Below are 23,409 nucleotides of genomic sequence, written 5' to 3'. Positions count from 1 at the left end.
AAATAAATATAGATGTAGTTCTACTAGGAGTACAGGCCTTTTTTATTCCTCATGGGACTAGAGAAGAGAGAAAGGAGGAAGGCTGCCACTACAAAAAAGTAAATATCAGATAAGAAAATCCTAGTCAATACATGTTTTTCCTTCAGTCAAGCTATTTTTAATACATACAGTCCTGTCTCTTTCTAGGAGACATATGTTATTGGAAAGATTAGTTTTGCAGTACCTATTGCCTCTGCCAGCCTGCATCAAAGTAAATTTAGAGAAGTGCTGACAGTCTAATACCTGCTATCAGGTTCTACCTGTAGATAAGAGGTGAAAAAACATCTGTTGAAGGCCACCCTTAAAAAAAAATCCTGGTTGGTTGGATTCCAGTGAGTTTCTAAAAACACAGTCTGTTGAGCAATTTCTCCACAACAGTAAATTTTTACTATGATGGATATTAAAAAACAGAAATATATATATATTTTTAAAACCACCTTCGGATTTTAACATACACAATTATAATTTCTGAGGTTATCTCTCTTAAGCTGTAAACTGAGTTAACTTGGAAAGTCAATGTAAAATACAAGGAACTGAGCTGTTGTTCAAAACTAATGAAATACATTTGTATAAACCTGATGTAGGACATTCTCATCCTTACAGGTGGCTGGATGGAAAGCAGCAAATATAAACTAGTCAAGAAAAAAGTAGAGGATGAGTATGCAAAATGTCCACCAACTGTCTGGTATTGACTTTTCCTTGCAAAAAGGAAAGAAACAAAATAATTTCTCCCCTTCCTTTTCAGTTTCAAATAAAATTAAACTAGCAACAACCACTGACAGCTGTCTCATTTCAGTTCTTCAGGAAAACAAAACAAAACAAAACAAAACAAAACGGGCCTTATTTTGCGCATCTCTTAAACTAGACCTTAAAAAACTTAGCCTGCAAAACATCCAGATAAGACCCTTGTGCAATATATGAATGAGTGGGCATATAGACTCTTCCCACGCCTCCCACCCCCCAATACACACACAATTCCAGTTTTCCTTCCAGATGGGAAGTTACCTTTCTCCAAAGGAAGGTGAAACAATGACACATAGGATATTGCACAGCTATGCTCACGTTCTTCCTCTGCTTTGCTTAGTTCTGTTAGAATTTTTCATCAAATATGTAGTATTTTTGAGGAGATAGTTAAGGACTGTGCAGAGAAGCTGTGGTTTCCCCATCCCTAGAAGTGCGAAGGTCAGGTTGGATGGGACTTTGAGCAGCCTAGCCCAGTGAAAGATGTCCCTGCTCATGGTAGAGGGGTTGGATACAAAAAATGTCTAAGGCATCAAATATGGCACCTCATTCTCATATGATATCTCATACATGCAATCCAATTTCAGGTAGAGGTGCAGAAACAGTTCCACCAGTTCATAAATGTACATCAGATGTTGTAGGGGATGCTGATACTGAGGTCAATAATGACAGAAGGAAAACAGGAGAAGAGTTTTAAGGACTCCTGTGCACTCCATGAAGGAGATAAATACACAGTTTCAGCAATGACTCTAGTGTCTGAAGGACAGTTGAAGCTAATTTTCAGCAGTAGAAAGAGAAACTGCCTTGAAGTTGCTATCAAGAGATTAAGGAAGTTGATGTTGTTTTGTTTTCTTATATGGAAGCTATAACCCACCAGAAACATTAGCTTCCTATGGATTGCCTCTCTTGAAATGCTTCACATCCAGACAGTTATACAACTGTGATCTGAGCACAAGCAAGTCTTTTTTGAACTCACCCATTACTGAAAAAAAGTGTTGGCAGTACAAAACATCAAGTTGATAAAACTCCTCTAGTGAGAAATTTGCCTTACTTTCACAGTTTCAGCATAGTATAGTTTAATCATTGAGGACTGTAAATAAACTTTGTTATGGTACAAAATAATCTCATTTTTGTGTTTAGTTTTTAATTATGTTTAATTAGAAAGGATGGTTCTTACTTGCAGGGCAGTATCACACTTTCTGATAATTTTTAAATTCACTTTATTTTCCCTTATTTTTCATTAAACTCCAGTTTCTATACTAATATTTCTTTTTTCTATTTTTTACTCTAAGAATGATGCACAGTATCTAAGAATGAAAACTTGATTTTTCCAAAATTTTAAATTTTCATCATGACATTAAAATGTCTTATTTTTTAATCAGTTTGACGTAAATCAGTGTAGTTCTTAAAATAATATAATACATTCATCAGCCTGCCAGTGGACTGACTTCTGTGAGCTGTAGTTCAAATCCCTGTTCCCACCAGTAAGTGGAATTTGGGACATTAGACAGATCATGCAATATTGTGTTATCTTTTTCCCATTGTTTAGTATGTTGTGTATCATGGAAGGTATACAATTGAAATGTTAAAAATTCACAGTAAGAAAAGCCTCATAATTCACTTCAGTCTCTTAGAGTGTTTCTGACTTTCTTTGGAAGCATATTTGAATCTCTTTTGTTTTTCATTCTGAGTCCTTTTGGAGTCATAAAGGCTCTATACCTGTTGACAAGATAAACTGATTGAAGTAGCACCTCCTGAAAAGTCAGTTTAGCTCCCTTGACTAGAATTGTTCCTGCTTCTAACAGCTCAGGTGTTATGGAAAACTCAGGACCCTCTGATTCTAACTGGAATGGCACAGAGGTACTTAGAAAAGTGGAAAATCGGCTTCTAAGAGACCTGGAATTAGTGTGGTTAAAGAAAGAGCCTATATCTATAAAGTTACTATGCTTACACCCATTTACAACCCTCTAAGGACGAGCCTTGTCCAATGATATTTCTGATAAGTAAAATAATCAGTAAAAAAACAAACAGAAGAAATACAGAAGTCTTCATGCATCATAAATATTCACTCTTCTTAATTTTCCATGTATGAGTTTTATCTTCCACATCTAGATCTAGCTCTCTGTTATTGCTCTCTGAATTTATTTCACATTTACAGGTTACTTATCCATAGACAACACTTACTAGAATAGATTGTATTAACACAACACGTGGCTTTTTTCATTTATAATTTGGGTTTTTCCTTGTACACATATGTATTCTTGCCCTCAGAATTTATTTTATGATGAGTGTAAAATTGCTACTAGTGTATTACATGAAGGGTGAAAGGTCTCAGAGTTATGATGTAAAGAAACAAGATTAACTAGAGCACAGCAATATAAGAAGCAATATTTTTCAGTTTCAATCAAGAATGTCAAATAATACCTGAAAAATGCAGGATAACATCTTAGAAGCAAAACCATAATTAATACTGCTTGTAATAAGGAACATCTCATGTTCTATGAGATTAGAAAAGCCACTCTTATCACCTTTGCTATAAAATTCAGGTAAGTGACTTGATAGTAATGTCCAGAAATTCGGCTTCTCCAGCACAAAACCAAACTGAATACATGCCCATTTCCACCCATACAAAGCAAGTTCTCTCCAATAGTACAGAGATAGATATGAAGTGATTATTCCTCTCTACAAAGTATTTGTGAGGCTGCATCTGAAGTATTGTGTTCAGTTTGGGGCTCCCCAGTCTAAGAGAGATATTGCCAAACTGGATCAAGCTCCTTGGGCAGAGCCACCAGCCTGGTCAGGAGGCTGGAGCACATGGTGCAGGATAAGAGGCCAGGTACATGCATTTGTTTGGACTGGAAGAAAGGTGAGATGGAGCTCCAACTGCTGTCTTCAGCTGTCTCCTGGTAGTTACAGAGGATGTGAAGCCAGAGAATGTTCAGTACCCAGTGAAATGACAAGAGGTAGCAGTCTCTAGATGCATCAAGGGAAATTCTAACTAGATAAAATGAAACAAAATACACCCATAAGGGTCCTTAAACATGGAATGAACCAGGACCCTTAACAACCATGTGATCTCCATCCTTGGAGACCTTCTCTAGTGGGAAAGACCCTGAGCTACTTGATCAAACACTCATGTTTGCCCTGCCCTGAGTAGTGTCTCAGACAATGTTCCCTTCCAGTCTTAACTATCCTACATTTGTGTGATTCTAATGTGAAGGAAGAGGTGAATTTAGGTAGGAGGCTATGCCTATTAATGTAAATACCCAGGAGCTGAGCTGCATAGAACACCTACCCTCCATTTAAGTGGAAGCTGGTAGGTATACCAGAGGTCCCACTGACCAGTCCCACTCTGAATGAGAAACTGGAAGGTTCTTTATCCTGTATTCTTTACATCCCTGGGAAAGCTCAAGTCAGTTAACAGGAAAGTAATCTTCAGAGCTTACCAAAGGTCAGTACATTCATCAGAAACACAGAGGAAATTCGAATCTTGCCATCCTCCCTTTCACGAACTATACAAATTATGAATCAAACAGAAGATGTGTCATATATTTTCAACACTCAGCAAAAGTAATGGATCTATTTACAGCATTCACATTGATTCAGCATCACCCAGGGTGGTGACTGAAAGCAATTTTAACAGTTCAGACAAAAAGCCTTGGGAATTCTGTCAAGAGTTTTTCAATGTATTAGGATAACTGTAAAGACAGAAAAGCTAGTCTTTGACTCACAATTAATTTTCTTACTGGATATAGTCTTAAATACACAGTGATATCTCAGTATCTTAAAGTGTCATTTTATATTGTTTGTATTTGTGTGCTTACTTCTGGCAGAAATATAATACTCTTTAAAACACCTAGGTTTACAATGTAGACTGAATTGCTTTATTTATGAAATATTGATGGACACATAGATGTAAGGTAAGCTTCCATACACTACCCTAGTAGTGCACTGTAAGCTGTATTTTAGACAGTTGGGCTTCAGGACATTTAATCTTTTCTGTCAATTTAATAAACTACAAAAATACCTCACATACACTGGATGGAGGCACTTCTCAACAAGACAGAAAGGTTGGCCACTGGCTCACTTGACAGAAATAAGAGTAGAATTATGTAACCATAATTTGGTTAAGATTGTCATTAGACAGTTAATACATATATTATTTCTTCATATACTAAGAGAAAATCTGTTAGTTTCATTTATATATGAAACCACTATACATGAAATATATATGCAGCTAGTAGGCTTCATAATGCAGGCCTAAATCACATTCAGGAATTATCATCCTTTAATGTTATGCATGAAGACCTGCTGTTTTCTAGGTACAATACTATTTATTCTGAAATGTAGAGAAGACAGAAGAATCAACATCTTTAGAAGGGAATTCTACAATTAATATTTATTTTATAGATGCTTTCCCATTTTCCATAAAATAATGGAAAGAACATTCTTAACTTTCAAATGAGATTGAAATGAGGTTTGCTAAGGGGGAGTAAACAAACTGAATTAGTTAGACATGAAAGTTTTCTTTGTGGATAGTAATGTCTAGCTATGAGTAAATTAAAATGATTGCAAATGTGCTATCATAATTACTGTCTCTATTATACGTCAGCAATGTAGAATGGTGGAATGGCTAAAAATATGCATACAAACAACAAAAACTTTGTATCTTTTTATTTTCTTGATAGAAACTGAAGTGACAAAATATTAATTGATGGCTGGAATTATCACACTCTGGGTGGAAGTATTCTTGTGTAAGGAGGATCTTGATCAGTACTAGGAATCAGAGATGAAAGCTGACAAATCCATGCTTACTTTATAATGAAATTACAATTCATTTGTGAAAACCAGCATCTACACTGCAGATCATCCAAAACCGATTCTGGATAAAAATTCCGTTAATATTCGAGGAAATACCTACAAAAAGGTAGCAGGGGGTAGCAAATTAAAGCTATAAAATGTATCCCAAAGAAAATGTAGTTTTGGGACTACAATGCAGTAAACACACCAGAATCTCTTTATCTATGATTTTTGTTCTTATATATTAATTAAAGGATTTTCCTGTAAACTGCTATGTGACTTTTTTTACCATTAATTCTGGAGCCAAAGGTTAAAAATAGTGCATGCACAAGTATGTTATCTAATTGGAACATGTGGTTATAATGGTTGTCCATGAAACTTTTTGGTACAAATAATCAGAAATGTAGGTGTTTTGAAAGAACAGGAGATGCTCATTATTATACACTGTGTCAGTGTTTTATTTTTGGTCAGTTCACACATGGGCTTGAGTAAAAGAAAAAAACAAAAAGAAAAAAAAAAGAGGGGTCTGAGTTTTATCTGTTTGTATTGATTAGGCCTCAAGATTTTCATAATACATTTTTCTGAGCGAACCTCATTTGGAGTAGGAGCAGGAACTACTTAATGTTGCAAGTAATGACTCTCAAAATCTTTTAAAGCATTTTAAAGGGTTATAGACTTCAGAATTAATGTTGTGTATCACCTGAAAAGCATTTGGTCTCATTTTTATCCAAATTCCAGAGTTCTATACACACTCCGCGTGCCTGTTGCTGTTTCTCCTGCCTACTGTATTATAAAGTGTGTATATGTGTGTGCATGTGGGTATGTGGGAATATAAAATGCATGTATTTTGCAGTGTTGGTATGTACCTCTTGTATAACTGTAGTCAAGTAAGTGTCAGATGAACTTTTAAAACGTGTCTTCCATTTGTAACATACTCTTTTGATACTCACTATAAAATGTGAAAACTAAATAGGAATGTAAGATTCAAAAACAGAAAACCAGTAAAAGCATATTTCACCTTCTTACTATTACAAAAGTAACAGTTTTTTAAAAAATAATGCTGTTTAATCTTCTGTCTTGTAAGAGTATAGTCACCAATCAATATGAACAGGAGTATGGTAGTATCTTATAAGCAGTATATTATAGCCTTTCAGTCCTCACAATGGCTGATAGATGAATAAAATGCATATTGGCTGAGAGATGAATTAGCTGTTTGGTCAAATGTTCTCTTCAGTACAACTAGTGCAATTTCACTGAAATGGATGGCATTGAGGTGATTTACAATAGTGGGAAATTCTAGCTATTTTCTCCTCTTTCATACTGATAGTGCAAGAAAAAAATATCTTTTACATTCTTTTCCTCTCAAGAGCTAGCAAATACTTTCAAATTCGTATTTTATTCTTTTTATTTTTATGAAAATCTTAAGGTTATTCTGAAATAGTGTAAAATGGGTGGCATTTGCATTTCATTTTCCTGTTCACCTAATGAAAACGGACTTGGTAAAACTCTAAATACCTCATTTGGCCTGTTTTTCTAATTATACAACTTACTGAAGTGAAAAATGTAAATGTATGCACTACAACTAAAATTTCCATGGCTCTATCAAAGGAAGATCTGGTAATATAATCTCATATTCCTACTTTCAAGATAGGTGTTTAAATTGTTTTTTTTTTTCTTGATCAGAAATTTCCTTCCTATTTACCATGGAGACTGTGCCCAGAGCGACCACTTGTATCTTAACTTTGATGAAACCATCACAGTTGGGGTTGCTGTTAAATGTAATCATCACAACAGGTTTAAGTTAATACAGTACACAGAAACCTTTGAAGAGAAAATATACATACTTTTAAAAATTCCTTTTGTTAAGCTGTTGAAAATTCAGGATCAAATCTGCTTAAGTTGGAAAAAATTTGAGTCCTGCTCACCTTAGCAAGATCATTAGTTTTCAAAACTCCTGAGCTAGCTCTGTGTTATAGACAAGGGAGGCTGACCTGTACAATTACATTCCAGCTTTTGCTAATATTGTTTGCCTGCTAGAGCTTCAGTTACTCAGAAGATGTTAAGTATATCAAATAATAAATGTCCATAATAATAATACTTTAACTTCTCCTTTCCAAAATACAAGGCAACCTAAAAGCCATATATTTTTTTTTTCCTGATAAATTACCCTTTGCAATGAAAGCACAGCATAACATAATGTATGCTGAAAGGCTTTTCCACATGATTTGACCATAAATGAGAGTATTTAGGGGTGAGAGTGGGGAGAACAGATAAGAGATATTATTGAGAATTTTCCCATTGCCTCAATTCTGTGCCAGCACCGTGTCAACAAGAAGGGATTTATTCAATTGGACCCTTCTGTTCAGCTATGCACTTCCTGGTAATTAGATCAATACCTGTGTCTCTTAGGGGCTGGCTTAATATTCTTAATGAAGGTTCATTTAAGGTTCATTCTGATTACAAGGTAGTTCTTTTCTCATCTTTTAGAGACCACTTTTTAGACTGAGTATTCATTTGTAGGTTGTAAGTGATCTTGATTTAAGGTTCATGTTTGAAATCAGGAGTAGTTGCATCAGGAAGTGGTGAACAAAATGAAGTAAAAATAATAATACTGCTAACATTTACTTTTTTTTTTTTCTTTTTTCTCCTTAAGGTGCAAATGAATCTTACTTTCAGTACAGGCATAAATTCCTGGACTTGCATAGAAACAAATCATTATGGCAAACCATTCTCGCTTAAAACTTATCACTTTCTTTCGAAAACTTTTTTCTGTAATACACTGGGAAAAAGTATCTTACAACTGGAAAAACAAAGGTCTACAGATATCACTACCACCAACTCCTATGAAGTCAACAAGATCTGTAGATGCTGAAAACTTTCAGCAATCAATTTTGGGTTAAAAAGTTAATTATAGCCTTTGTTCTGACATATAAAGTTAAAATTTGGCTCTTCTGTATTTAGAAAAAAAAAAAACAACAACAGTACACTTGTAGCTAGACTATTATTCAAGTGATATACAGTTAGATATCAGAAGTTAGGTCATAAGCATACAGCTGTCATTATTTATCATGGATTTAAGCAGACTACTATAAAAATTGCTTCCCAAAAGTAGCTTTTCTAGCAAAACAGAAATTCTGCTATATGTTGGTTCTGTTTTCCTTACTGTCATTATAAACTACCATGATGTCTTGTGAAGCTGAATAAAATCCATCAAACTATGTCCTGTAAAGAGATAAGCTAAACTGCCAGTTTAAGGGCTGGTCTTTGGATGATTGATATAAATTCGATGAAGTTGTCTTTGGTAAATATTCTAAACTGAGTAGGTACCAGGTACTATTTGATGAACAGAAATAGACTGAAGTTTCACAATTCTAGTTGCATCATACAGAACAAAATGTAATTGCAAGAAAAAGATGCAGTAAAGACACTATCTATGAAATGTGTTCTCGAGGAAGAAAACATTCACACCAACTCATGTTAACTATTCTGCTTCTTTTTGTTTAGCAAGAGTGAAGACTTGATGACCACTAGTGAGACGCTTTTGCATTCCATGGTATCCTCTGGTCCCTTTAAAGAAGGAGCCCATTTCTGTAGCATTATTTTAGTAACATTTTCACTCTGTATATTCCTTATTTTAATAGTCATTAGTTACACAGTCATAGCCATTTGAACCAGTAAATTTCTGTCTGTTGAGAGGGGGGGCCTTGTGATTTCATATAATTTTCAAGATTTTGAACACTGAACATGGGATGTGGAAATCCCTGAGTTGAATTCATCTACTCTTAGTGTCTAACAGCCAACTTTGATTCTCAAGGCATGATAACAAACACATACTTACTAAAACCCCCAGATTTATATCTGTGTGTATATCCAGAGGCAGAAAATATTTCTACAAAGGACTACCTAGGCTTTACTACTTATGTTTTACATAACATAATGTATGGCTTAAAATATACCAAACATGAGACTCCCTGTCCTGTTATCATTCATCCAAAAAGCAAATAAGTAGCAATTAAAACTCCACTGCATTAAGAGGAAATAAATCTAAGTTGAACATCCTACCTCCTACAAAATTTCCCTTTGCAGTCTGAACTGAAATAAAGCACGCCGATGATAATAAACTCAAATGCGTAATGTGATTTTCTTTCTAATGATATTTCCACTCCTTTCTGAAGAAGAAAATAATGTTGTGTATATAATTCTTTATTTGCAGAACAAAACTAGCATGTAATAATTACATTACTTCCAGATTTGAGCAGATAAATGTATTTGCAGCACTTCAGCAAGTTGGCTTCAAATCAGTGTCTGCCATTCCCCTAACTACAGCACACTTACTGACTTCAAGGCAAATATAATGATCTCTAGAAAATGTATTTTTTGTCCACATTTATTCCATAATTGCCACATAAGAAAAGACAAAAAAAGTTGATATTTTTTCACTGTGAAGTAACTGCAGTTACTGGTTTCTGCATTACTTCTAGCAGCATTAGAATGCAACATCTCTCTTGCTGAGAAATTTTACAGTAAAAGAATTCAGACGTAAAATATATGCAATATATTACTTATTCTTCATATTGTATAGAGACTACTAGCTAGTTCTAAATAAAATCATTAGGGGAAATAAATATAATGGGATATCAATAAGAAGCACATACACGGTAAATTTATTGCAAATTTTGCTGTCCATTAATATGGACAACATTTTTATCTACAATTACAATTTTTAATCCAACTTGTTTTCCAATAAATAGCGATTTTTAGCAGTCTTTCAGAATTTTGGAGAGTAATTTACATTGTCTATTTAACAGTACTTTACACTCCTGAAAGCAAGGCATCTACAAATTTCTAAACTTAGTTTCCTTTATTTTATAATCATACAATTATTTTCCAGAAAATCTAGCCTCAAGACCTAAAATCAGTTTACTGGACAGTGTTAATTTCTTACGAGAAAAGGTTACTATATCGGATAACCTCCATTTATTACTTGAATTTAATTTAGAATTTAATTTAATTTTAATTAAATTCTTCCTAGATGCTGAAAAGACCCATAGCAAACCACATTCAACTTCACAAATGACTTTACACTAACAACCAATTCATCAGTTTTCTCCATAGGGGTTGTATATACAGTATGAATACACAAAAGCAGAAGGAGAAAGGAAGACAAAACCCATTCAGCAATATCATGACCCACAAGAGGGGGAAAAGTTGATCTATTTAATTCACCTGATCTAAATCAAATAATGGATTAAATCAGTTTATAAACAACATACTGTTTATTATTGTTTAATCATATTATTGAAACAACTTTGGGTAATAAATTCACAAGGCACAGAAAAGACGACCTTTAACATTTATTACAAAGACCTTTAATATTTATTACAGTTAGCTTTATTAGTTAACAATACTGATGCTCAAAACCTTGTTTTGTGGGAACTCCCAAACAAAACTTCCTGTTCTAAAATTTGAGAGGCAGCATCACAGTGCAGTCGAAAAAATGAATGACAGCTCAAGAAGAGAAAATGTAAAGCAACATTAAGGTCTAGGTTTTTCTTAGCTCACTGGCAATTCTTCCTACATGTTACTGACTCTTACCATTGTGTTACAAGTTGAAGTATAAGCATTGGAAGAAACAGTTTAGAATATGAGTATCATCATCCTCCAAGCTTTTAGTGGTTACATCTCCCAAACATTATGGGAGATGGAGAAAGTTCAGAAAAGTGTGATCCAAATTTAGACTGCTTAAATTTCACCTCTGTCATTCTGCTCAGTGTTTTCTATTTGCGTGTGCTAGGCTGCCATACATGTTTGGCCTATATTAAATATTGCCATAAGTATTTACCTAAATCTGAACCTTATAACAGGAACATGAAACAACTGAGAGTGGCATCAAAGAAGACAAAAATCTGAGGATGACCTTGCAGTAATAAAAAAATCCCAACAGTACAGATGACCCAAACTGTAAGGGGGTTTATAAAGTAAAGTCTTGAAATACTAAACGTATGAGAAGGTGAAGGGGATGTTGTTACAACAGCTAAAGGTGTTTCCATGTCAACAGGAACTAACTTAAGCAATTGCATTGTGAAGCGTCTCTGGAGCAGGAGCTGGAGGCCAGAGAAGATTCAAGGAATTTTAAATGGCATCAGTTGTCTGATTTTTGACAACTAAATCCTACATTACTGAATTTGCATATTCTCTTCACACCTTCACCTCATGATGTTTAGTGTTTTAGGGAGCATTCCTGGAAAATAAAGAGGCATAAAAGTAGGCTCAAAAGTAGTAATGTTCTACTTTTATTTCAACAACTACAACATCACATGCCAGTTTCCACTCTGGTTTTGTTTCAATTTATTTATCTGCCTAAGAAGTGAAAGAATGTTCAAAAGTATGTTTTAGGTAGTCTATAAGCATCCAGAAGAACATCTTTCACTTTCTTCTTTGGAACTGTTCGTAACAGTGTCACCTGAGGCTTTGTGTACTTCTGAAAAGGGGGAGAGCAAAGCCCTTGAACTGGGTCAGTTGGCAAAGAGAGGGCAAGGCAGCTGACTGTACTGCCACTGCAGCTACATGGAACACCGAAAGGCGAAACAGGCAAAGTAAAAGTCAACAGATCAGTGGAGCTACAAGGCAAAATAAAGCAACCACTCTTCCTCTTCAATGGAACAAAATAAATGCAGACATAATAGCAGTAATAAAGGAGTCTTTCCAAAGTACTGTAGAGAAGTCCCATTTACACATTAGAAGTCCCTGTCTTGTGCCATGGGAATATAGATCTGGTGGTAGAGGAAGTGGTGGCAGGTCCTTCTCAAAAGATGACCATGTGTCCTCTTGTACAAAGGGTAGCCCTGCTGAGCTAGGGAACCCCTGTGAAAGAAGGAGCCTGGCTGCAAGCGTAAGTAGTTCCGCTCTTAGACATATAGTTTGGTTTGTAATCACATGGAGAAATAAATGCACAGTAACGTGGCTGCAAGTGCGAAATGAGGACTACACAAAATGTCTGAATAGGTTTGTAGAAAATCCTGGGGTCATAATCCGTGGAAAAAATAAGGAAAAAATAAGCCAGAAGCTACAAAAGCATGCTTGGGAAGCTGAAAAGAGGGTCTCCATGAAAATATTCTTGAAAGCGCTCCCAGGATATATAATACAGAAAGGTTATTGAGGAGGCAAAGTTAAAATACGTTTGATTCACACAGTGAAAAGGAAAAAAAGATGTATGAAGATTATCAGAAGCAAGACACATTTCTGGAAGGGAGTGAGTTCGTGTAGGAAGGTCAGATTTCACTTAAACTATTATTAAATCCAAGTTGCTGGATTTTTAAAGCTAAAAATGAGGAACACGAATAGATATTGTAGAATACCCTCAACCAAGATGTGTTGGACATGCTTCAAGCAGGAGGTTTTGAGTGCACAGGAACAGGCTATACCAGTGTGCCGAAAGGCTAGCCAGCGGGAAAGACAACCGGCTTGGCTAAACAGGGAGATTCTGAATGAAATCAGAAATAAAAAGAGACTTTACCGACTGTGGAAAAAAGGGCTGGCTACTTATGAAGAATTTATGGAAACAGCTAGATCATGCAGAAAAAAAAATCAGGGAAACAAAAGTTCAATTTGAGGTTAATTTGGCCAATTCTGTCAGGGATAATAAAAAGTCCTTCTTTAAATATGTTAATAACAAAAGAAGGGGCAAGGAAAACCTCCATTCTCTGTTGGACTTTGAGGGAAATATAGTTAACAAAGATGAGGAGAAAGCTGAAGTACTTAATACCTACTTTGCCTCAGTTTTCACCAGAAAGACAGGTGGCTCTCAGGACAACTGGCCTCTGGAGGTGGTTGACAGAGATAGGAAGCCAAATAGGCCCCTTGTATTCCAGGAGGAAATAGTTGGTGATTTACTGAGCCATCTGGATCCTCACAAGTCTATGGGACCAGATGGGATCCATCCTGGGGTGATGAGGGAACTAGCAGAAGAACTTGCCAAGCTGCTCTCCATCATCTTCCAACAGTCCTGGCTCACTGGGGAGGTCCCATATGATTGGAAATTGGCCAATGTTACCCCAGTCCACAAAAAGGGCTGCAAAGCTGACCCTGGCAACTACAGGCCGGTCAGCCTGACCTCGGTGCCTGGCAGGGTTATGGAGCAGATCATCCTGAATGGAATCACACAGCACCTTCAGGATGGACAAGGGATCAGACCCAGCCAGCATGGGTTTAAGAGGGGCAGGTCTTGTCTGACCAACCTGATCTCCTTTTATGATCAGGTGACTCACCTGGTGGATGAGGGGAAAGCCGTGGATGTGGTCTATCTGGACTTCAGCAAGGCTTTTAATACTGTCTCCCATAATATACTCCTGCAAAAGCTGGTAGCCCGTGGCTTGGACAAGTGCACTCTATGCTGGGTTAAGAACTGGCTGGAGGGCTGGGCCCAGAGAGTGCTGGTGAATGGGTCTGCATCCAGCTGGCGGCCAGTCACTAGTGGTGTTCCTCAGGGGTCAGTGTTGGGTCCAGTCCTGTTTAACATCTTTATTGACGATTTAGATGAGGAGATTGAGACCATCATCAGCAAATTTGCTGATGACACCAAGTTGGGAGGGAGTGTCAACCTGCTGGAAGGCAGGAGGGCTCTGCAGAGGGATCTGGATAGACTGGAAAAATTGGCTGATTCCAATGGGATGAAGTTCAATAAGGCCAAGTGCCGGGTGCTGCACTTTGGTCACAACAACCCCCTGCAGCGCTACAGGCTGGGCGCAGAGTGGCTGGAGAGCAGTCAGACAGAAAGGGACCTGGGGGTACTAATTGACAGGAAGCTCAACATGAGCCAACAGTGTGCCCAGGTGGCCAAGAAGGCCAATGATATCCTGTCCTGTATCAAAAATAGCATGGTCAGCAGGACAAGGGAAGTGATCCTTCCCCTGTACTCTGCATTGGTGAGGCCACACCTGGAGTACTGTGTTCAGTCCTGGGCCCCTCAGGTTAGGAAAGACATTGAACTGCTGGAGCGGGTCCAGAGAAGAGCAATACGACTGGTGAAGGGACTTGAACATAAGACCTATGGGGAGAGGCTGAGGGAGCTGGGGTTGTTTAGTCTGGAGAAGAGGAGGCTTAGAGGTGACCTCATCACTCTCTATAACTACCTGAAGGGAAGTTATAGCCAGGTGGGGATTGGTCTCTTCTCCCAGAGAGTCAGCAATAGGACAAGGGGGCATGGGCTTAAACTCTGCCAGGGGAAACTTAGGCTGGATATTAGAAAGAAATTCTTTACAGAGAGAGTGGTCAGGCATTGGAATGGCCTGACCAGGGAGGTGGTGGACTCGCCGTCCCTGGAGGTTTTTAAACTGAGGTTGGACATGGCACTTAGTGCCATGATCTAGTAAACAGACTAGAGTTGGACCAAGGGTTGGACTCGATGATCTCTGAGGTCTTTTCCAACCCAGTCGATTCTGTGATTCTGTGATTCTGTGAAGAAATTTGTTATGCTCATTATGTACCCAACAACCATAAAGTCAAAATATCCTTTATCTTCAAGAGAAGGATATGACAGAAGCTGGGAATATTCAAGCAAGAAGCAACAGAGAATTGCCAGAATACACTGACAGTGAAACAGAGAACAGTGAAGCAATCATAAAAGTGAAGTCTAAGAAATAAAATGATGAAATGAGAATGCCTGTTCTTAAATAAGGCTATTGACATAATAATCAGATCAGAAGCTGGCAGGAAGGATGACAGTCAATGGGACACTAATACTAGGATGCACAGTGTACAGGAAAAACACAATAGGATGTTACTATTGAACAGATGCTCTTTATCAGTAATCATAGTATACACACATTCAATATATCCTTGCAGAGGCAAAGAAAAAGTAAATAATAATACAATAATCATTACAATTACACTTCATTTCCAAAAGGGTTACTATAGTAAAATGTGAGAACCTATTCAGAAGAAAGAAAAAATGCAAGTTGAAAGTTGAATCTTTAAAGACATTGTAAAAAATGCATAAGAATAAAATTCTTGAGACTCAGAAAAATTGCAATACAGTCGCAAAAAAATGAGGATGGTCAAAAAAGTAATCATTGTGTCTAGAGTCAGGACAGAAATGGCAATCAGAAATAAGAAGTGAAGCTTTGTCTGAGTGATGAAAACAGGGATAACCATAAAATCTGGCACTTAATATGAAGAAATGCAGATGAGACAGGCCATTAAAAAGTTTTGGGAAAAAGTAAGAAAAGCAGAAAAACTAGTAAAAAGTCCTTAGAGTCCAGCAGAAGCAGGAAGCTCATCACTGTGCCTTTAAGGCAAACAGAAGCTCAAGGTATAAAAGAAGCACATCTGTCAAATGAATGTTTTGCATCTGTGGTGACCTGTAGTCTGGGGAGCTGCCGACACTGCAACTCCTTCTATTGAGGACTTAGAAGGCAGAAAAGTGCATCTAAGAGTCAATGGAAGAGATCATGGGATAAATAGACAAAATCAGTAGCAACAAATCACTAATGGGATCATGGGATAAATAGACAAAATCAGTAGCAACAAATCACTAACACGAGACTGTATTTATCCGAGAGTTTTAAAGGAACTCAAAGATGGAAGATCTTAATTAAAAATGATGGTGCGTAAACTCTCACTTAACACTGTCTCCATACCAGAGGCTTTGAGAATAATTAACCTGGTGAGAATTTTTTAGTATAGCTCCAAGAAAGATCTAGAAAGCTGCATACCATTAAGTTGACATCTGTACAAAACAAAACAGTGCAAATCACTCTGAAGAAAAGTATTAGCAGGAAGCAAGATAAATCAGATGTTATAGACAAGAGTTAGCTTTTGAGACGCAAAACATGCCTTGCACATCCATTGCAATTTTTTAAGGAATGAACGTGCCATAGAATCCATCCAATCTGGCTTACTTAGGCTCTCGTATGACATGTGAAAAATTCCATCAATTCCATCAAAAATTCCCGAGTTCATTAAAGAAATCAGGCTCTTGTCAGTCAAAGTAAGTCCCTTGCATAGAGCAGTAATTTGATGAAAGTATGGCAAGAAAGAGTGTGGAGTAATGGTGAATTACCACAGGGAAGAGGATTACTAATTGAGCTGCACAAGAGTCAGGAATAAGACTTCACTGTGCAAGAGATTCAGATCACAAATAACCTAGGAAGTGACTACTGAGATGACAAGTCTCTGATGATATTAAGATACGCAGGATCATAAGAACAAGTACCATCTGTTAAGAGCCTTACAACACTGAGTAACTGAAACAATAAAACGGCATATCCAATTAAATGCAGAGAAATGCAATGCAACATTAGGAGAGGAAAAAAAATAAACCCAGCATTGGCTATCAATGGGCTATTACTACTCTAGAATGAGACCTTGAGATTTTTATAGATTGTTTTTGTACATTTCTCAATACTCAGTAAAAAGAAATAACTCAAAATGTTAGGAACTATTAGGAAAGAAATATGAATCAGAAAACATTGTTCTGCCTTGACATAAATTGAAACAAATGCTATTTAAGTTGTGTTCCTTCCACTTCTGAGGAGATGTACCTCAACAGTAAAGAAACAGAGGGGCAACAAAGATGAGCCAAGGTATGGAACCAGCTAGAAAAGCACAAGCAACTGGAAAAGTTTACATGATCTTGAAAGCAAATAGACAAACCTTTGGAAGAAAAATCCTTGCAAGGTATGCATTCTGGCTCCTGAATCTCAAATACTTTAGAATGCAATAGTTTTCTATGGCAGCATCATTATGTGCTTGACCTCTTCATTAGACAATCATTGTCAGTTACTGCCAGAAACAGGATACTTGACAATATTGACTTTTTGTCTTACCTAAGGGAGTATCTGTTCTTACACATTTCTGAATAGTAAAACAGAAAATAACTGAACCTACAAAATCTTGACTTTTTGTTTGTTTGTTTGTTTGTTTTAATGTATACTTTTCTTCTGCTTTTTTACTGCTAGAAGTTTATAAGCAAGCACTGCCCACCTTTCAGAGTCCAGGAATAGCTTCATTATGGAAAAAAAAAAAGATGCTATGGCCTTTTCCTAGGTAAACAAAAGCTTCTTTGCCTCTTCTTTTGTTAAGCATATACCTGAATACATTTTCCTTACATACACCCTGTAAAAACATAAACTAGGAAACCAGAGATCTTGCTGAAGCAGCTCTTGTCTAGTAAGGAGTAGTTTGGGGAGCGGGGGGTGTAGGATCCCCACTACACATAACTGAAGTTCAGCTTCATTTAGAACTAAGGATCCGTTTTCGCTTCCTATTGCCCACTTCTGTTCCTGAAGGTGGCAGTATCAAGATGCCAGTGATTTAGCAGTTCTAATCAAACAGAACATCAGCTACACTTAAAAACAAATTTGATTTGAAATTTTAAAATGAATGGTTAACTAACAGGTCCCCAAAGGATATGGGGATCAAGGGTAACAAGTTATAATACTTATTTTAAAATAATGTCTCTGTTATTTTGTGGTAGTCATGCAGAATAGAATAGATGTTCAATAGTATGCTTTTGAATAGTAAATACAAGTAATTATGTTCTACATTAATGACTTCTTTAAAACATATTCATAAAGAAAAGATTTAGAACTTAGTATTCTCTTCTAGTATTCTCTTATTTATTAAGTCTGTTCATATCCTGTTGTATGTCAGCAAGCAGAGGGCATCACCTGTTCATTTTAATGTATCTATTTAGATCTATACATAATGTAAGTGTTGTTTCATCACACAAGAACTTCAACTGCGGCATAACTGGCATGTTTCATGTGGAAGGAAATTTGACAGAGAAGTCTGGGAACTTAGACACCAGCCTAGATGTATCATTATACATCAGAGATCTGAGAGCAAATGACAGAGTGATGCAAGCAAACACACACACAGTTACTTTGGTGTTACTATTTTCTTCTCTGAAGAGTGAGCAGAAAAGTGATAATAGAAAACAGCTTTAGCACTTATGCTTTTAAAATTTATGAATATGGAAAAAAATGCTTCCACTCAAAATCACTTTCTTAGAGTAGAGAGCACTTGACTATGGGCTTGCAACAAGATTTTGAAATTATGTTAAGTAGTATCATTTACTTTTAGGTAAAAAAGGAAGAACAATAAAGTAATTTTATACATATTTGTATATAACCCTAGAAAGCGATAACAAAACATTAGCATATTAAAAAGTAATAATGGACCAATATGGATAACATTCAAATGGGTTCATAATGGTCAGATTAGGATCTCTGTATTGAACTACATAAATCTCAAGAAATTCTGTAAGCTGAACATTGTTGGAAACTGGGAGGTTTTAAGGTGAAAGATACCACTTATATTTGCTGTTTCCTACTTACAAGTTTACAAATATTGTTAGAAACTGTATTCTGAATTGAGTATACAGGTCTGAGTATACAGCCAAGAAAGATATCCATGCAGTACAAATGTGACTGACATGTCAAAGGCTGATGTCAAATTGGATTTACCCTTTATGGAGCTGAACTCAAAGAATAGGATCTTTGTGTAACTGATGGAGATAGACAAAGAGTACTGTACAAAGTCTGACTAGTACATTACCTATGTGGAAAGTGTATTCAGACAAAAACATTTTGTAAACAAAAAAATGCTTGGTGGTTTAAGTAGGACAATTACATTTTAGAATGTGATCTGATCTAAGCCTGTCTCTAGCAGTGAATCAACATGAGAGACTCACTATATGGTATTGACAAAGCTGCATAACTTCTATCATTCATTTCAATATTAATTAATGTAATAGTAAATAAACCTGGAATTACCACCTGTTATTAAAATCACATGACAATTCCCTTTATTAAGAACGCCTCTTCAATCCCTTCAAGCTTTGCTAGCATAACAAATTCTGGCTGAAAATGTTATCTAGCGAGCCTTTTATTTCAGCTAAAATTTATGGAGATATTTAGTCATAAAAGTTTAAAAAAGTTCCCAAAGAAAAATGTGGCACAAACACAACATTATGCCTATGCAAAAACATGTTAATTCAATTAAGACCCCTAAGCTTTGAATCAAAGACTTTTAAGTTTGGCAGATAACTTCTGTGCTAAAGTTCTCCATGGGAACTCATCTATGTGTGGGAAACACTCCCACAGAGTGGTGAGGAGTGCTCTAGCCAAGACAAACTTCCCAGGATAGTCTTTCCCAGCTACTCCCACTGAAGGAGGAGCTACATACTGGACATTTGTGATATTAGCAGTTTGTGAGTCAAGAGTGTACCACCACATTGATAGAATACCTGATTTCAGAAGAAAATAGTCATGTGTTTGTTAGAATTCAATTTGCCTCCTCCTCTGCTTTTTTTTTTTTCTAATCAAGGGATGTACATAAACAAGTCAGCAGTAGAAAGAATATTACTGAAATCATAAAGTCAAGCACTCAAGCTGGAGCTCTGGTTGACAGCACAAAATAAAGTTACATTGCTCAGACAGATTAGAACATACTCCTTACCTACAAGATCACATACAGTATTTCCTAAACACTTCAGCTTTTCCAGGACACTGAGGAGAACTCCCATAGAATCAAAGCACAGTAATGAAGGAGGCTGTTCACTATAGGACGTCTGTGTGACTCGCTATAGAAATGGAAACTATATAATAAATAAAATACAATCTTGTAGAAAGAAAAAAAGGATGGCTTCCTGGCTCACATGGCTGAATTCTGTCCTACAGAAGCAGTTTTTGTTTCTCAGGTGTCAGTAGTTGAGGAAAGCAGATTTCTCATGCTTAAATAATACTGCAGCCTTTTTTTTTTTTTTCCTTATTACTTGATGTAGTGATGTACCCCCATTAGCAGAAATGTTTCTTTCTTACAAATGAAATAGAAATGGACAGACATTTTCTATTAATAAAGCCTTATACAATACTTAAGACTCCAAGAAACTAAGTAGAAAATGTTACACATATTATGGAGATCTGCGACCTTATGGTCTCATTAATTCTGTTTCCTTTCTACAAATTGGAGTTAATTCCACCCCTCACCCCCAAGGATGTTATGAAGATTAATTAGTGTTTGTGAAAATCTCAGATAATATAGTGATGTGCACCACCAAAGCACTCTTAAGGAAATTAATCATTTCCTCTTCAGAGCAGGAACAGAATAAACTACAGTATATAATATACGTTGCAATGAACAATGAGGAGAAGACAAAATATCGAAAAGCTGTTTATTAGCTTAGCAATGTTTATTCTGTGTACTTAATAAAAGAGGGATCCTGTAACTAAAGACTGCTGTAAACGAAATGCAAAATCTACAAACTAAGAGTGGAAGAATAATTCTTATTCCTCACTTTCCTAGCTTCTGAGTTCTTTGCAAAAATAATAATGTTCTTCTATTTTCTTAACAGAGAAATATTGATTATTTTTTAATGTTATGTTTATTTTAACAGATCGAAACTTCTGAAACATTTTGAGATCCAGTAATGGAAGATGCAATGAAATATCTAATTACCATGATAAAAAGCCATATTGACTACAAAGAAAGAGGTAGAACAGTGGCTGATTCACTGTCAGACCTGAGATCAGAGCCGATACAGAATCACTTCTTTTATGCTGATGAGTGGTACTTATCACTCACAGTCCATGAGTGATAATATTGCAGAACAGAAAATACACCAACTTAATTTTTTGCTTCAGCAGACTGCATGAAAGAATATAAACGATATTTAAATTGAAATGTAAAAATAAACATATGATTAGTGCAGCATTTTCAATAAAGTATTTTTTAATTACTGAAGTTGAAAGCTGCAACTTATTACAATTGTAGGGAGCATATTTTTTTCCTGAACTCCTGTTGTTAGAGAGCATAATACATTATCTATTAATCTTCACCAATTACAAGCTAGTAGCATTTAGCAATACACAGTGCTGTTAAAAATGTTTTTAAATAATGTTCAGGAAATGTGAGTTTCAACTTTTGCTCAAATTTTCAGGTTTCTAATAATAGAGTATTCAAGCCTTATAAATCTTAGAAATCTAATTAGACAATGTTAAGTTATCTAGCTGAAGTCACAGATGTTTCATACTGGGAAAATCAGCAAGCCCCAGGGTTTGTTTGGTCTAGTACAGTGTCAAATTTTCATGGATAATTTAATAGCTAATAATTCTAATTCTTTCCTGTAAACCAAGAGATGATAAATAATGATTGCTCTAAAGCCATAAAATTAACCCTCCAGGCTAGAAAAATTCAGGAACCATTGAGGAGATTAATTTCTGGTACTTAATGTTTCTTTACTATTAATTGTCCCTGAGTTGTATACATCTCATTTCTCCTTTGCAAAATTGTCAAATAAAAAATATTTTTATTGTTTTAAAGAGAACTAGACATACAAAGGTAATTATTGAGTTTATATTCAAGAGTCTACATTCTATGAGAAGATATATTGATTTTTTTTTTTTCTGAAGAACGTCAGAATAACATTTAGCTCTTTTTAATAAGGTTAACAGCAGGTTGGGGCTTATTTGTTTTTATAAAATCATTAGCCAAGTCACCATGTGAAATGGACTGGGTTCACCAGGTGAACAGTTCTCTATTCCAGAGGTTTCTCAGATTCTTTTAGAAGAGCCACTCCACAAATAAGATGCATTTGCAGATAATCATCCATTTGCTCAGTTACATCAAATCAGTTGGTAACAGTTTTTCTCTCTCCTATTTTTAATGCAGAGGAGATAGCTTTAGTTTTAAGCATAATGGAAACAGAGTGCTGGCAATAAATAAAGAATGGGAATAGAGTCTAAATGTGAGAAATCAACAAAATTCAGAAAATATATAAATTCTGAAGACATACTACAGTATTTGGGAATAGTAGTTTATCTAATCAAAAGTTATGTGCAAAACTGTGAAGAGACTTAGAGAATTATGCTATTACTGGAAAAAAACCCAACAAGTACTGAATACAAAGTCTTCGAGGAAAATGGATTTCAAATGGTAATAACTGAATGACTGAAAGACAAAACTAGAATGTTATAAGAAAGACTGGTTTTCATCTCTGTTTCTTGTAACTGATAATTTTAATTACTCAAGAGAAGCATACCATAAAGAACTTAAAAGACACAAAATGTAAGGTGTATTGTGAGGTTAATATTAAATAATTTTAAAAGTTGATTAATTGAGAAGTAAAAGGAAAATGAACTACCCAAACAATTTCTAGTGTTTAAAATGACCAAGAAATACTAGAAAGAGTTCAATGATTAGCTTAATTCAGCACGCAGATCCATCCAGAGGAACAAACAAGATGTACAAATGTGTGCAAAACAATATGGAGAATGATAAAAACGATGTTCCAATACAATTATATACATTAACCTTTAATTTAAAACACCATTTGCAGTTATAGTTTCTCAATTTCAAGAATCATACTGTATAGTTGAGAAAATTATGAGGACAAATGTCAGCTACACTAAAAACTCACTTAAGAGCAAAGATCAAAGACTACGTAAGAATAAGAAAACATAAAAAATATCAAAACATAGAATTTACACAGGAAGGCCTGTTCTCCCTCCCTCAGTACAAAAATAGTTACTTGAATACCTGAAAGAAAATAAAAATAATTCAAACTTTTTATGCGACAGAATTTCAATACTATTTTTATATTAAATATGTGTGTACACTATCTAGGCATGAAAGAACTTTTATTTGCACAAGTCAATCAGGTAATTTCCTGATTATATCTATTTTTCCTGACGTCATTTGAGAATGCAAAATGCAGTGGCATCCACCCACTGTGTCAACAAAGAAAAGTTCTCCCACTTCATTTTCCCTACTTTTTTTTAAAGGTAGATGGTATTTTTTACCTGTCTACATAGTTGATTTTGAGATATC

The sequence above is a fragment of the Nesoenas mayeri genome (genome assembly GCF_963082525.1).
Source record: "Nesoenas mayeri genome assembly, chromosome: 4".
NCBI classification, from domain to species: Eukaryota; Metazoa; Chordata; class Aves; order Columbiformes; family Columbidae; genus Nesoenas; species Nesoenas mayeri.
Note: the sequence above shows the minus strand (reverse complement) of the source record.